This window comes from Triticum dicoccoides, chromosome 3B (assembly GCF_002162155.2).
Source record: "Triticum dicoccoides isolate Atlit2015 ecotype Zavitan chromosome 3B, WEW_v2.0, whole genome shotgun sequence".
NCBI classification, from domain to species: domain Eukaryota; kingdom Viridiplantae; phylum Streptophyta; class Magnoliopsida; order Poales; family Poaceae; genus Triticum; species Triticum dicoccoides.
Window position 1 is genome coordinate 598596497 of NC_041385.1, and position 11967 is coordinate 598608463.

The following is an 11967-nucleotide window of genomic DNA, read 5'->3' on the forward strand; positions in this document are numbered from 1 at the left end:
GCCTAGTTGCTGTTTTGGACAGCTTGTCCTTTAAACTTGTATAGTGTGCATGTGTTGAACCGTTGCTCCGTTTTGAGTGTGCTCTATATGAAACTTGCTTAGAATTGCATGTAGCTTCATATTATCATGTTGCATCCTTGTTTTTAGGTGTTTGCTTGATGTTTGGGTGCATTTTGCATCAATGCCATGTTTAACTTGTTTTGCTCATATCTTCTAGGCCGTAGCTCCAAACTAAATGAACTTTATATGTAACTTGACTAGAATCTCGTGTAGATCATCGTTGTGCATCTTAACTTGCTGTTTAACAACTTGAACATAAGGGTTATTCAGATCTGGACCAATTTCGAAATATGCATATGAGGACTTACCGGAATTGTTATATGTTGTTCCCGGCCTCATTTAAACTTGCCTGGATGTGTTGCTCTTGTTTGCATCATCTCTTGCCATGAGTAACTTCATGTAGCTTGGTACTGCATCATACTTGTTTGTGCATCATGTCTTGTCTATGTGTGGTGTGTTTACTATGTTGTGTGCTTCTTTTCGATAGTTCCTGTTTCGTTGCGATCGTGAGGATTCGTTCGTCTACGCTTGGTTCGGCTTCTTCCGTTCGTCTTCTTCATGGACTCGTTCTTCTTCCTTGCGGGATTTCAGGCAAGATGACCGCTACCCTGGATCTCACTACTATCATTGCTATGCTAGTTGCTTCGTTCTATCGCTATGCTGCGCTACCTATCACCTGTTTATCAAGCCATCCCAAATTGCCATGAACCTCTAACCTTTGACACCTTTCCTATGTAAACCGTTGCTTGGCTATGTTACCGCTTTTGCTCAGCCCCTCTTATAGCGTTGCTAGTTGCAGGTGAAGTTGAAGATTTCTCCATGGTGGACAGGATTTTGGTTGGGATATCACAATATCTCTTATATTATTAATGCATCTATATACTTGGTAAAGGGTGGAAGGCTTGACCTTTTGCCTAGTGTTTTGTTCCACTCTTGCCGCCCTAGTTTCCGTCATACCGGTGTTATGTTCCCGGATTTTGCGTTCCTTTACGCGGTCGGGTGATTTATGGGACCCCCTTGACAGTTTGCTTTGAATAAAACTCCTCCAGCAAGGCCCAACCTTGGTTTTACCATTTGCCTCACCACCACCTACCCCTTTCTCTTGGGTCGGCCAACCCGAGGGTCATCTTTATTTTAGCCCCCCCGGGCCAGTGCTTGTCTAAGTGTTGGTCCGAACTGAGTTGCCTGCGGGGCCACCTTGGGGCAACTTGAGGGTTGGTTTTACACGTAGCTAGTCTCATCCAGTGTTGCCCTGAGAACGAGATATGTGCAGCTCCTATCAGGATTGTCGGCGCATCGGGCGGCTTTGCTGGTCTTGTTTTACCATTGTCGAAAAGTCTTGTAAACCGGGATTCCGAGTCTGATCGGGTCTTCCTGGGAGAAGGTCTATTCGTTCGTTGATCGCGAGAGCTTGTCATGGGCTAAGTTGGGACACCCTTGCAGGGTATAATCTTTCGAAAGCCGTGCCTGCGGTTATAGGCAGATGGGAATTTGTTAATGTCCGGTTGTAGATAACTTGACACCAGATCCGAATTAAAACGCATCAACCGCGTGTGTAGCCGTGATGGTCTCTTTTCGGCAGAGTCCAGGAAGTGAACACGGTTTCTGGGTTATGTTTGACGTAAGTAGGAGTTCAGGATCACTACTTGATCATTACTAGTTGACGACTGTTCCTTTTGCTCTCTTCTCGCTCTTATTTGCGTATGTTAGCCACCATACTTGCTTAGTCGCTGCTGCAGCCTCACCACTTTACCCCTTCCTTTCCTTTTAGCTTTGCTAGTCTTGATACCCATGGTAATGGGATTGCTGAGTCCTCGTGGCTCACAGATTACTACAACAACAGTTGCAGGTACAGGTTTTGCGATGATCATGACGCGAGAGCGATGCTTGCTTGCGTTGAGTTCTTCCTCTGCTTCTTCTTCGATCAGGGATAGGTTCCAGGTCGGCAGCCTGGGCTAGCAGGGTGGATGTCGTTTGAGTTTCTGTTTGTGGTTCATCCGTAGTCGGATGATGCTCTTATGTATTGTGATGTTGTATTCGTGTGGCATTGTATGCCTCTTGTATGTATCCCCACTATTATGTAATGTTGATGTAATGATATCCACCTTGCAAAAGTGTTTCAATATGCGGGTCTATCCTTGGTGGGACCTTCGAGTTCCTTTTGGATATGGTCGCATATTGGGCGTGACATCCCACCAGTTTTTGGACTTGTTTAAGGTCTGTTGGTCTGGCCAACTATGACAAAGCTCGGATTTTAGCTGGGTTCGCCTCAATTCCTCTATTGGAAACGATGAACCCCAGCAGTTTTCCAGCGGGAACGCCGAAAACTCACTTTTCCGGATTGAGCTTGATGTCATATGTACGGAGGTTGTCAAATGTGAGATGCAGATCGTATATTAATGATTCAACGTGCCTAGTTTTGATGACTATGTCATCCACATATGCTTCAACTGTCTTGTCGATTTATTTCTCCAGGCATGTTTAAATCATGCGTTGGTAGGTGGCACCAGCGTTTTTGAGCCCGAAGGGCATAGTGTTGAAGCAGAAAGGCCCGTATGGGGTAATAAATGCCGTTGCGGCTTGATCGGACTCCTTCATCTTGATTTGATGGTATCTGAAGTATGCATCGAGGAAACACAATGAGTCGTGTCCTGCGGTAGCATCGATAATGTGATCGATGTGGGGGAGGGGGAAGGGATCCTTAGGGCAGGCCTTGTTGAGGTCTTTGAAATCGACACATAGGCGCCAGGATTTATCCTTCTTTGGTACCATCACCAAGTTGCTAGCCGGTCCGGGTGTTTTATTTCTCTGATGAATTCGGCCTCGAGTAACTTGGATAGCTCCTCCACCTAGATTGTCATTTGGGTTCTGAAAAGTGCTGCAATGTTTGCTTTAGCGGCTTATATCCCCTCAATATGTTGAGGCTATGTTCGGCCAGACTGCGTGGGATCCCTGGCATATGAGAAGGGTGCCAGGCGAATATGTCCCAGTTTTCGGCGCGGAGTGCTATGTCCGGATCACTGGCAAGAGTGATAATACCATTGGGCCTGGGCATCTTGAGCTTCATGTACCCGTAATGGGGTATAGCTTGGAAGCATGCAAATGCATCTCGCCCTAATAAGGTGTGATATCAACATATTGAAAGGGGCCACTTGAAAGGTTATCTCTTTGGACCGATAATTCTCCAGCGTGCCGAATACCACATCGAGTGTGATTTTTCCCGCGCATCGCGCCTCCCGACTGGGAATGATTCCTCGGAAGGTCGTACTGTTTTGCTTAATGAGGCTCCTATCTATTTCCATTTTGTTGAGAGTTTCCTTGTAAATGAGGTTTAGTCCGCTGCCGCCATCCATGAGCACTTTGGTAAGCCGAAAGCCATCCACGATTGGACTAAGGACCAATGCGCCTGGTGCCCGGAGTGTCCTGAATTTTGGTTCGTCACTGGCATTGAAAGTTATGGTCGTGTCGTTCCAGGGGTTTATTGCTGCGACTTGACATACTTCAGAGAGGATGCAGAGTGCCCTTTTGAGCCTATTATTTGAGGCAAAAGTCTCGAAGACCATCAATACTCTGAGGTCATCGTCTTTCGTGGGATGTTGCTCTGTGATATTTTTGGTGAGGAGATCCTCGCCGCTCTTGGCCACTTGCCGGAGTATCCAACATGCTCTAAGGTTGTGGGTTGGTACTGTATCCGGCGTTGTGTGTATTTTGCATGGCCTATCGAGCCATCCCTCCAGAATGGCTCCGCGCCCCGTAATGGGATTTGATTTCTTTACTATTGGATCGGGCGACTGACAAGGGTGCGTCCTTTTCGCCCGGACGAAGGGTTGAGTGGAAACCGGTGGCTCCCAAGAAGCTGCCTGAGTTTTCTAGGCGGTTTCCATTGCACAGTACTTCTGTACTATGGTTGCCAAGTCAGCAAAGTGTAATACGTGACGGTGGTTAATGGCATTGAGGATTCCCTCGTCCGTGCAATTGTTACAGAATAATGAGAACGCGTCTTCATTGCGACAGTCTTTGATCTTGTCTTTGACAAGGAGGAATCTCGCCCAAAAGTAATGGACCGTTTCTTGAGACTGTTGTTGTATGTGCATAAGATCGCGTGTATCTGGGTGGGTGGGTGGATTTAAGTCCGAACACTGACCCAATTTGGGATCCGGAGTTTGAGAAACTTCCGAGCTTAACAGTTCGGGCTCTGGGATATCAACCAATTTTTCAGGTCCACCGTCCGACTCTAGGTTTGGAGTACGAGGCACGTCTTTCCGCGGACAGTATCCGATTCTTTGGGCTCGGAAATCCGAACATAGTTTGTCCTCAATATAGAGGAAGAGTTGTTGTATTGCTCCACTACCGCTATCTGATGGGTGATTGGCGGAGATTTGATTTCTCACTGATCGGGTTTAAGCCCAATCTGATCATAGTCTGTAGCGACCCCCAAGGTGGCAATGCCATCTAGGAGTTCATTTAAAGACGAGAGCTCCATCGGATCCATCTGTTTGGAGTATTAGGAGTCGACACAGAGACAAATTTCGATGACCCGAGAAGTCTTCGTCAGTGCAACAACCGAACGGGCGGTCATGGTAAAGCCGCCCAGCCGGGGGGGTTTGGCCTGAGGCAAGGCTCCTCCGGAGGTGATATTGTCCTTGATAACAAGGCGAGCCATCAATCCGATCATCGACGTAACAGTAAACTCTCAATGAAAGCACCAATGTCGGTGTCAAAACCGGAGGATCTCGGGTAGGGGGTCCCGAACTGTGCGTCTAAGGCTGATGGTAACAGGAGGTGGGGGACACGATGTTTACCCAGGTTCGGGCCCTCTCTAAGGAGGTAATCCCCTACTTCCTGCTTGATTGATCTTGATGAATATGAGTATTACAAGAGTTGATCTACCTCGAGATCGTAATGGCTAAAACCCTAGGAGTCTAGCATGTATGATTATGATTATGATTGCCTCAATGGACTAAACCCTCCAGTTTATATAGACACCGGAGGGGACTAGGGTTGTACAAAGTCGGTTATAGAGAAAGGAATCTATATATCCGAACGCCAAGCTTGCCACCCACGCAAAGGAGAGTCCCATCCGGACACGAGAAGAAGTCTTTTGTCTTGTATCTTCAGAGCCCATCAGTCCGGCCCATGTCAATAGTCCAGACGGCCGAGGACCCCTTAATCCAGGACTCCTTCAGAGACTTCAACCCACGAAGGGTAACTGCTGCGTGAGTCAATGGAGGGCTCCACCCATGAAGGGTCCACGAAGAAGCAACCTTGTCTATCCCACCATGGCCATCACCCACAAAGTACTTTCCTCACTAGGGTTGATCTTCACGAAGTAGGCGATCTCCTTGCCCTTAGAAACTCCTTGGTTCTGTTGGGGAACGTAGCAGAAATTCAAAATTTTCCTACGTGTCACCATGATCTATCTATGGAGAAACCAACAACGAGGGGAAGGAGAGTGCATCTACATACCCTTGTGGATCGCTAAGCAGAAGCGTTCAATAGAACGGGGTTGAAGGAGTCGTACTTGTCGTGATCCAAATCACCGGAGATCCTAGTGCCGAACGGACGGCACCTCCGCGTTCAACACATGTGTAGCCCGGTGACGTCTCCCATGCCTTGATCCAGCAAGGAGAGAGGGAGAGGTTGGGGAAGACTCCGTCCAGTAGCAGCACAATGGTGTGGTGGTGATGGAGGAGCGTGGCAATCCTACAGGGCTTCGCCAAGCACCGCGGGAGAGGAGGAGTACTTGGGAGAGGGGGAGGGCTGCGGCAGAACTTGGGGTGCGGCTGCCCTCCCACCCCTCCACTATTTATAGGTGGGGAGAGAAGGGGGGCCGACCCCCTAGATCCCATCTAGGGTTGGGGCGGTGGCCAAGGGGGGAGGAGGGCCTCCCAAGTCAAGTGGAGGCCCTCTATCGGTGTCAAAACCGGCGGATCTCGGGTAGGGGGTCCCGAACTGTGCGTCTAGGCGGATGGTAACAGGAGACGAGGGACACGATGTTTTCACCCAGGTTCGGGCCCTCTTGATGGAGGTAATACCCTATGTCCTGCTTGATTAATATTGATGATGTGGGTTACAAGAGTAGATCTACCACGAGATCAAGGAGGCTAAACCCTAGAAGCTAGCCTATGGTATGATTGTTGTTCGTCCTATGGACTAAAGCCATCCGGTTTATATAGACACCGGAGAGGGCTAGGGTTACACAGAGTCGGTTACAATGGTAGGAGATCTACATATCCGTATCGCCAAGCTTGCCTTCCACGCCAAGGAAAGTCCCATCTGGACACGGGACGAAGTCTTCAATCTTGTATCTTCATAGTCTTGGAGTCCGGCCGATGATGGTAGTTCGCCTATCCGGACACCCCCTAGTCCGAGACTCCCTCAGTAGCCCCTGAACCAGGCTTCAATGACGACAAGTCCGGCGCGCATATTGTCTTCGGCATTGCAAGACGGGTTCCTCCTCCGAATAATTTATAGAAGATTGTGAACACCAGGATAGTGTCCAGCTCTGCAAAAATAAGTTCCACATACCACCGTAGAGAGAATAATATTACACAAGATCAATCTGCTGACGTATTCTGTGGCGTAACGTCACACCACTTCCAAGCCTTTACTCGAATTGTTTCTATTGTTCCACCTCAGCGCGTTTAGCGAGGCGGTTTCCTTGGCATGTCTGTCGAAGCAGAGATCGTGTTCCCCTTATTCCGGGATTCCCATCAATACGGACGTGGGTAACCCAACCGCTCCATTGATTGTGACGCTTGGGAGATAAGCGAGTTTTACCAGGCCGGTGGGGACGCGTGTTTCTCTCCGCCCATATAAGGGGATAAAGATCCAACCTTTTTACCCGCGCCTTCTTCCTCCTTGGCTTATCCATCTCTGCAAACTCGAGCTCTAGCGCCCAAGCCCGCACATCTCACCTCAACCTTCTCCAAATATGTTCGGAGCGGGAGCCAAGTGGATGGCCTCCTCCGTCACGGAGGGGCATATTCAGAAGCTGCGCAGCGCCGGATACTTGTTCAGCGACATCGCGCATCGGCTCCCCGACGAGGGAGAGCTCATCCCCACCCCCAGGCCCCATGAGAGGGTAGTATTCCTTCCCCATTTCCTCCGCAGACTGGGCTTCCCACTTCATCCCTTTGTCCGGGGGCTCATGTTCTACTACGGCCTAGATTTCCATGATCTGGCCCCGAATTTTATTCTCAACATCTCGGCGTTTATCGTCGTGTGCGATGCCTTCCTCTGCATCCAGCCCCACTTCGGCTTGTGGCTCAAGACCTTCAGTGTCAAGCCGAAGGTTGTGAAGGGCAGCCAAGCGGAGTGCGGAGGCGCCATGGTGGGCAGGATGTCCCATGTTACGTGGCTGGAGGGCACCTTTGTGGAAACCATCAAGGGGTGGCAATCGGGGTGGTTCTACATCACCGAGCCGCGTGATCCCGAATGGGCAGCGGCCCCCGAATTCAGATCTGGCATCCCCACACGGCTCACCTCCTGGAAAGAGAGCGGCCGGATTTGGGGCGATTCAGAGGAGCTGACCGGACTCCAAGCCTGCGTCTAAAAGCTGGTGGACAAGAAGCTCAAGCTTGTCAACGTGGTCGAGGTCATGCTCATCCGCCAGATTCTCCCGTGCCAACGACGGGGCTTCAACATGTGGGAGTTCGATCCGGTGCAGCACCAGACTTTGAATGGGCTCTTCGACACTACATACGAAGAGGTCTGGAAGGTGCTGTTCAAGGGCGCCGAGGCTCCCGCATCCTCTACCGAAGATCGCGGATTCCGCTCGCAGCGCCTGGCTGACGAGGTAAATGATTTTGTCCTTTAAGGGACGCGTGTTTTCCATAGTTTGATTCTATGCGGGATCTAATCTCCCTTTCCTTTGACAGGACTAGCTGAGGAAGGCCACACAGGCTATCTGTCTGGCCCCATTGCCAGAGGACCCAGCGGACGCCCGTTTGACGGGGCTGCTGGCTCCGGCACCCCATGTGGTGCCGGAGAAGAAGGCCACGGGGACTCGGAAGAGTTCCCGTTTTTAGGTGCTATCGGATGATGAATCCGAGGCCGACTCCTCCCACCAAGGCGAGGAGGAGAAGAAGAAAGCCTCTCCCCCAGCGGGGGGAGGGCAGAAAAGGAAGGCCTCCCTAACAAGGGAGGCCGAAGGGTCCAAGAAGGGAAAAACTCTTCCCCCGGACTGTTCTGCCAACGCCAGTGACGATGACTAGCCTCCAAGGGCCAAGCCTCTGGCGAGATCGTAAGTATCCAGACTCCCGAATAACTTCAAGGTTTTTTATTTTCCGCCACATAATGTCTTTCTAATGCCGCATACAACCCTGCAGTCCGCCTAAGGATGATCTTCCCAGTTCATCGAGCGGGTCCTTAGGTGTGTCGGATATGGATTCTCTTCCGACTGCCTCCACCCCCCGTGACGCAGACGATGCCGGGGTGGGATCCCAGGAAGGGACCCACTAGGAGGAGAGGGCCCCAGAGGTGTCGTAGGACAACCTCCCGGACTTTGCACCAGACTCGGCGTCGGAGCCCCTAGTGGCTCCGGAGTCCAGCGGGCGACCCCTTCGCAAGAAGGGCAAGACCATGACGCCGGCGGCTTCCGTCCAACCGGAGGCGCCGGATAGATTGCTAGAGGCGCTCAATAGCGCCTCTATTGAAGAGGAACACCGCACTGTTATGAGTGCGGTGATTCAGAAAGTTCAGCTCGCCAAGAACGGGCTGACCGAAGCCTGCAGCAGCCTTCTAACATGCTTTGAGGTAAGAATTTCAATATGTAAAAAATGGTACCGCATTGACAGTAGCCCCTGATGCTCGGTTCGGTGTTCGGAAAGAAAAGCCGGACTGAGGATCTGATAAGATATACGCAGGAGTTAAAAATATGTCAATATGGGATTGCAGGCTGCACTGCTGACCTCTGCCGCACTGACTGCGGAGGTCAATACTTTGAAGGAAAACCTCGAGCGGTCCGAGAATGAGCTCGACCGTGCCAAGAAGCAGGTCGAGGACAAGGAAGGTGAGGAACACCTTATTAGAATTGCACCTTACAGAAAAGGATTTTTGTTGCAAAAAGAATGACAAGGATAACGTGGGTATTGCAGGGGCCACTAACGCGGTGGCGACCCTGAAAGAGGCGGTGGCCGCGGCCAAACGCAATGCGGCTGCGGAGCGCACCGAGCGAGAGAAACAGGAGGCGCGGGTGGCGGAGGTACAGCAAGAGCTCCAGGATCTCGTGCAGAAACATGAGAGCCTAGAGCGTGACTCGAAGACTCGAGAGTCTGAGCTTGCAACGACTCTTGAGAGTGCCAAAGCCGCTAAGGCCGAAGCCTACAAGGCCCTCCAGGAGATCGAGGCAGTAAAGAAAATAGCAGCGGGTAAGGCATTTTTCATGCAAAGTAAGCATGTGAGTGTTAATTACTTGTCGCTTACCCGAATTCGGAGCTCTCCAGGAGCGTTCGCAGATCCTCCTTGCAGCGTGTCTGATGCTGCCGCATTCTACCGGGACGAGGAGGGGAGCTCGACGGAGAAAGTCTTCTGGTCTCAATATGCTGAGGCCGGACATCCGGTGCCCCTTAGCGACCAGCTGAAGCAGCTGGTCGAGCTCCACAAGGCGGCCGAACAGGCCATGAAGGGCCTCATAGTTCGGCTGTGGCCTAAGGAGGCTATGCCTGGGAGCTATTTTGGCCTAGTGCGGCGGCTGGTGGACGCGTGCCCGTGGGTTGAAGTTATCAAGCACTCCGCCTGTATCGAGGGTGCGCGTCGGGACCTTGCCCGCGCAAAGGTGCACTGGGGCAAGATGGGTGCCCAGAAGCTTGTGACGGACCCCCCACCAGAGGGCAAGGAGCATCGCACGCCCGAGATGTATTATAGGAGTGTGCTGAAGGGCGCCCACATTATTGTGGGTGAGTGCTCCAAAGAAGAAGTTTTTGAGTAGACTCGCGTTTTGTTATCCTGTGCGCTGAAAACTAAGTTCATATGCGTGAAGCAACACTTGTTAATTTAAAATATTACCTTCTGTGCGGCTGTTTATCAAATCTGAGAGATGGCAAGTCGTCGGCTTCAACCCCCATGCCACGAGTGCCGGGGTGTTCGGGATAAATTTGGGCACTCTTGTTCCCATATTTGGGTCCATCGAGGGAGGCGCTCAACACAACGAACAAGGCAACCGGACTTATAATGCTTGAACACTCTCACTTAGCCATAGAATTGTATAATTTTAAATTTCGGCGAAGCCCCTAGTTTTCGGAAGGCCGAATTTGGGGCGCTATCCACGCCTTGGCCGGACAGAATCCGTCTCCTCGCTCGAAGCGGCGTAAGTCTTTAGGGACTCACAAAGAACCTCTCGAACAGCGACCAGCTCTCGCCTCATCATGACGGTCAGTTTTAGCTTTCTCCACTGAGGCATTAACCCAGCTCAACTGGGGTGCAATCGTAGTGGTTCTCCCAGTGCTGCCTTAGCCGATAAAATGGAACGTAAGGTACCAAAACATGGGAGCCGGGCAAACCCAACTATTGACCCAAGAACATGATTCGGAGCCGATGCATATAATGCTATAAGTTCGGGGTGCCGCACTTGTGAAAGTGTTCGGACTTATCACACCATAATGTGGGAAACATAAGCCCCTGGTGTATTTAGCCGTACCAAAACGTACGGATGCAACATGTCATAGATGAACATATGTGTAAGAAAGGAATGCAATTGGATGCAAAAATGTGCTGCATTGCTTTATTCAATAAAAACTGTTGTAAGTGCAGGACGATACAAGTGGTGCGGTAAGCAAGGGATGGGACTATTTAACATGTCCCCCTCCAGGGGTAGGCTTATGGAATAATGCATAAAACAGATTTAATGCTCGTAATGGAGACCACCTGGATTTTCGTTGTAGCTATTCTCCTTCCCTGGCTGTTGCATCGTGGGTTCGGCATGTCTGCTGCCGGACAGGGCCTCTGACGAACGGAGTCCTGTAGGTAAAAAATAAAAGGAAAAGAAAAAGAAATGACACACTTAAGAGCCCCTGGTGCGGTTGAGCCGCTGTCTGGGCTTATCGTGGTCGAGCCCCTTGCCACATGGTATCTTCAGAGCGTAATGAAGTATGCGAAGGGTCTGTCTTAATGTTTTACAGGGGTTGGGGTTGGGGCCGCACTGCTACGCGTGCTCGGAATGTGCCAGGTGGTCGTGTTGTAGGTTACTCCAGGCACGCTTAGCTGTGTCCGGCCGCTTGGCAGCCGGACTCGAGAATTGCCTTAAAAGGTTGCTTTGTACTTCTGCCGCGAGAGCCGCTGTATGTTCCTCCGTTCGGAGGGAGCATTCAGTGTTTCCGTTGACCGTGATGACTCCTCTAGGGCCTGGCATCTTGAGCTTGAGGTATGCGTAGTGCGGCACCGCGTTGAACTTTGCAAACGCGGTACGTCTGAGCAAGGCATGATAGCCACTGCGGAACGGGACTATGTCAAAGATTAACTCCTCGCTTCAGAAGTTATCCGGGGATCCGAAGACCACTTCTAGTGTAACTGAGCCTGTACAATTGGCTTCTACACCTGGTATGACGCCTTTAAAGGTCGTCTTGGTAGGTTTAATCCTTGAGGGGTCTATGCCCATTTTGCGCACCGTGTCCTGATAAAGCACGTTTAGGCTACTGCCGCCGTCCATCAGGACTCTGGTGAGATGAAATCCATCGACGATTGGGTCTAGAACCAATGCGTTGAACCCACCATGGCGAATGCTGGTGGGGTGGTCCCTTCGGTCAAAGGTGATCGGGCAAGAGGACCATGGATTGAACTTCGGGGCAACTGGCTCTATCGCGTATACATCCCTAAGTGCACGCTTCTGCTCCCTTTTGGGTATGTGCGTGGCATATATCATGTTCACCGTCCGCACCTGTGGGGGGAAACCCTTCTGTCCTCTATTGT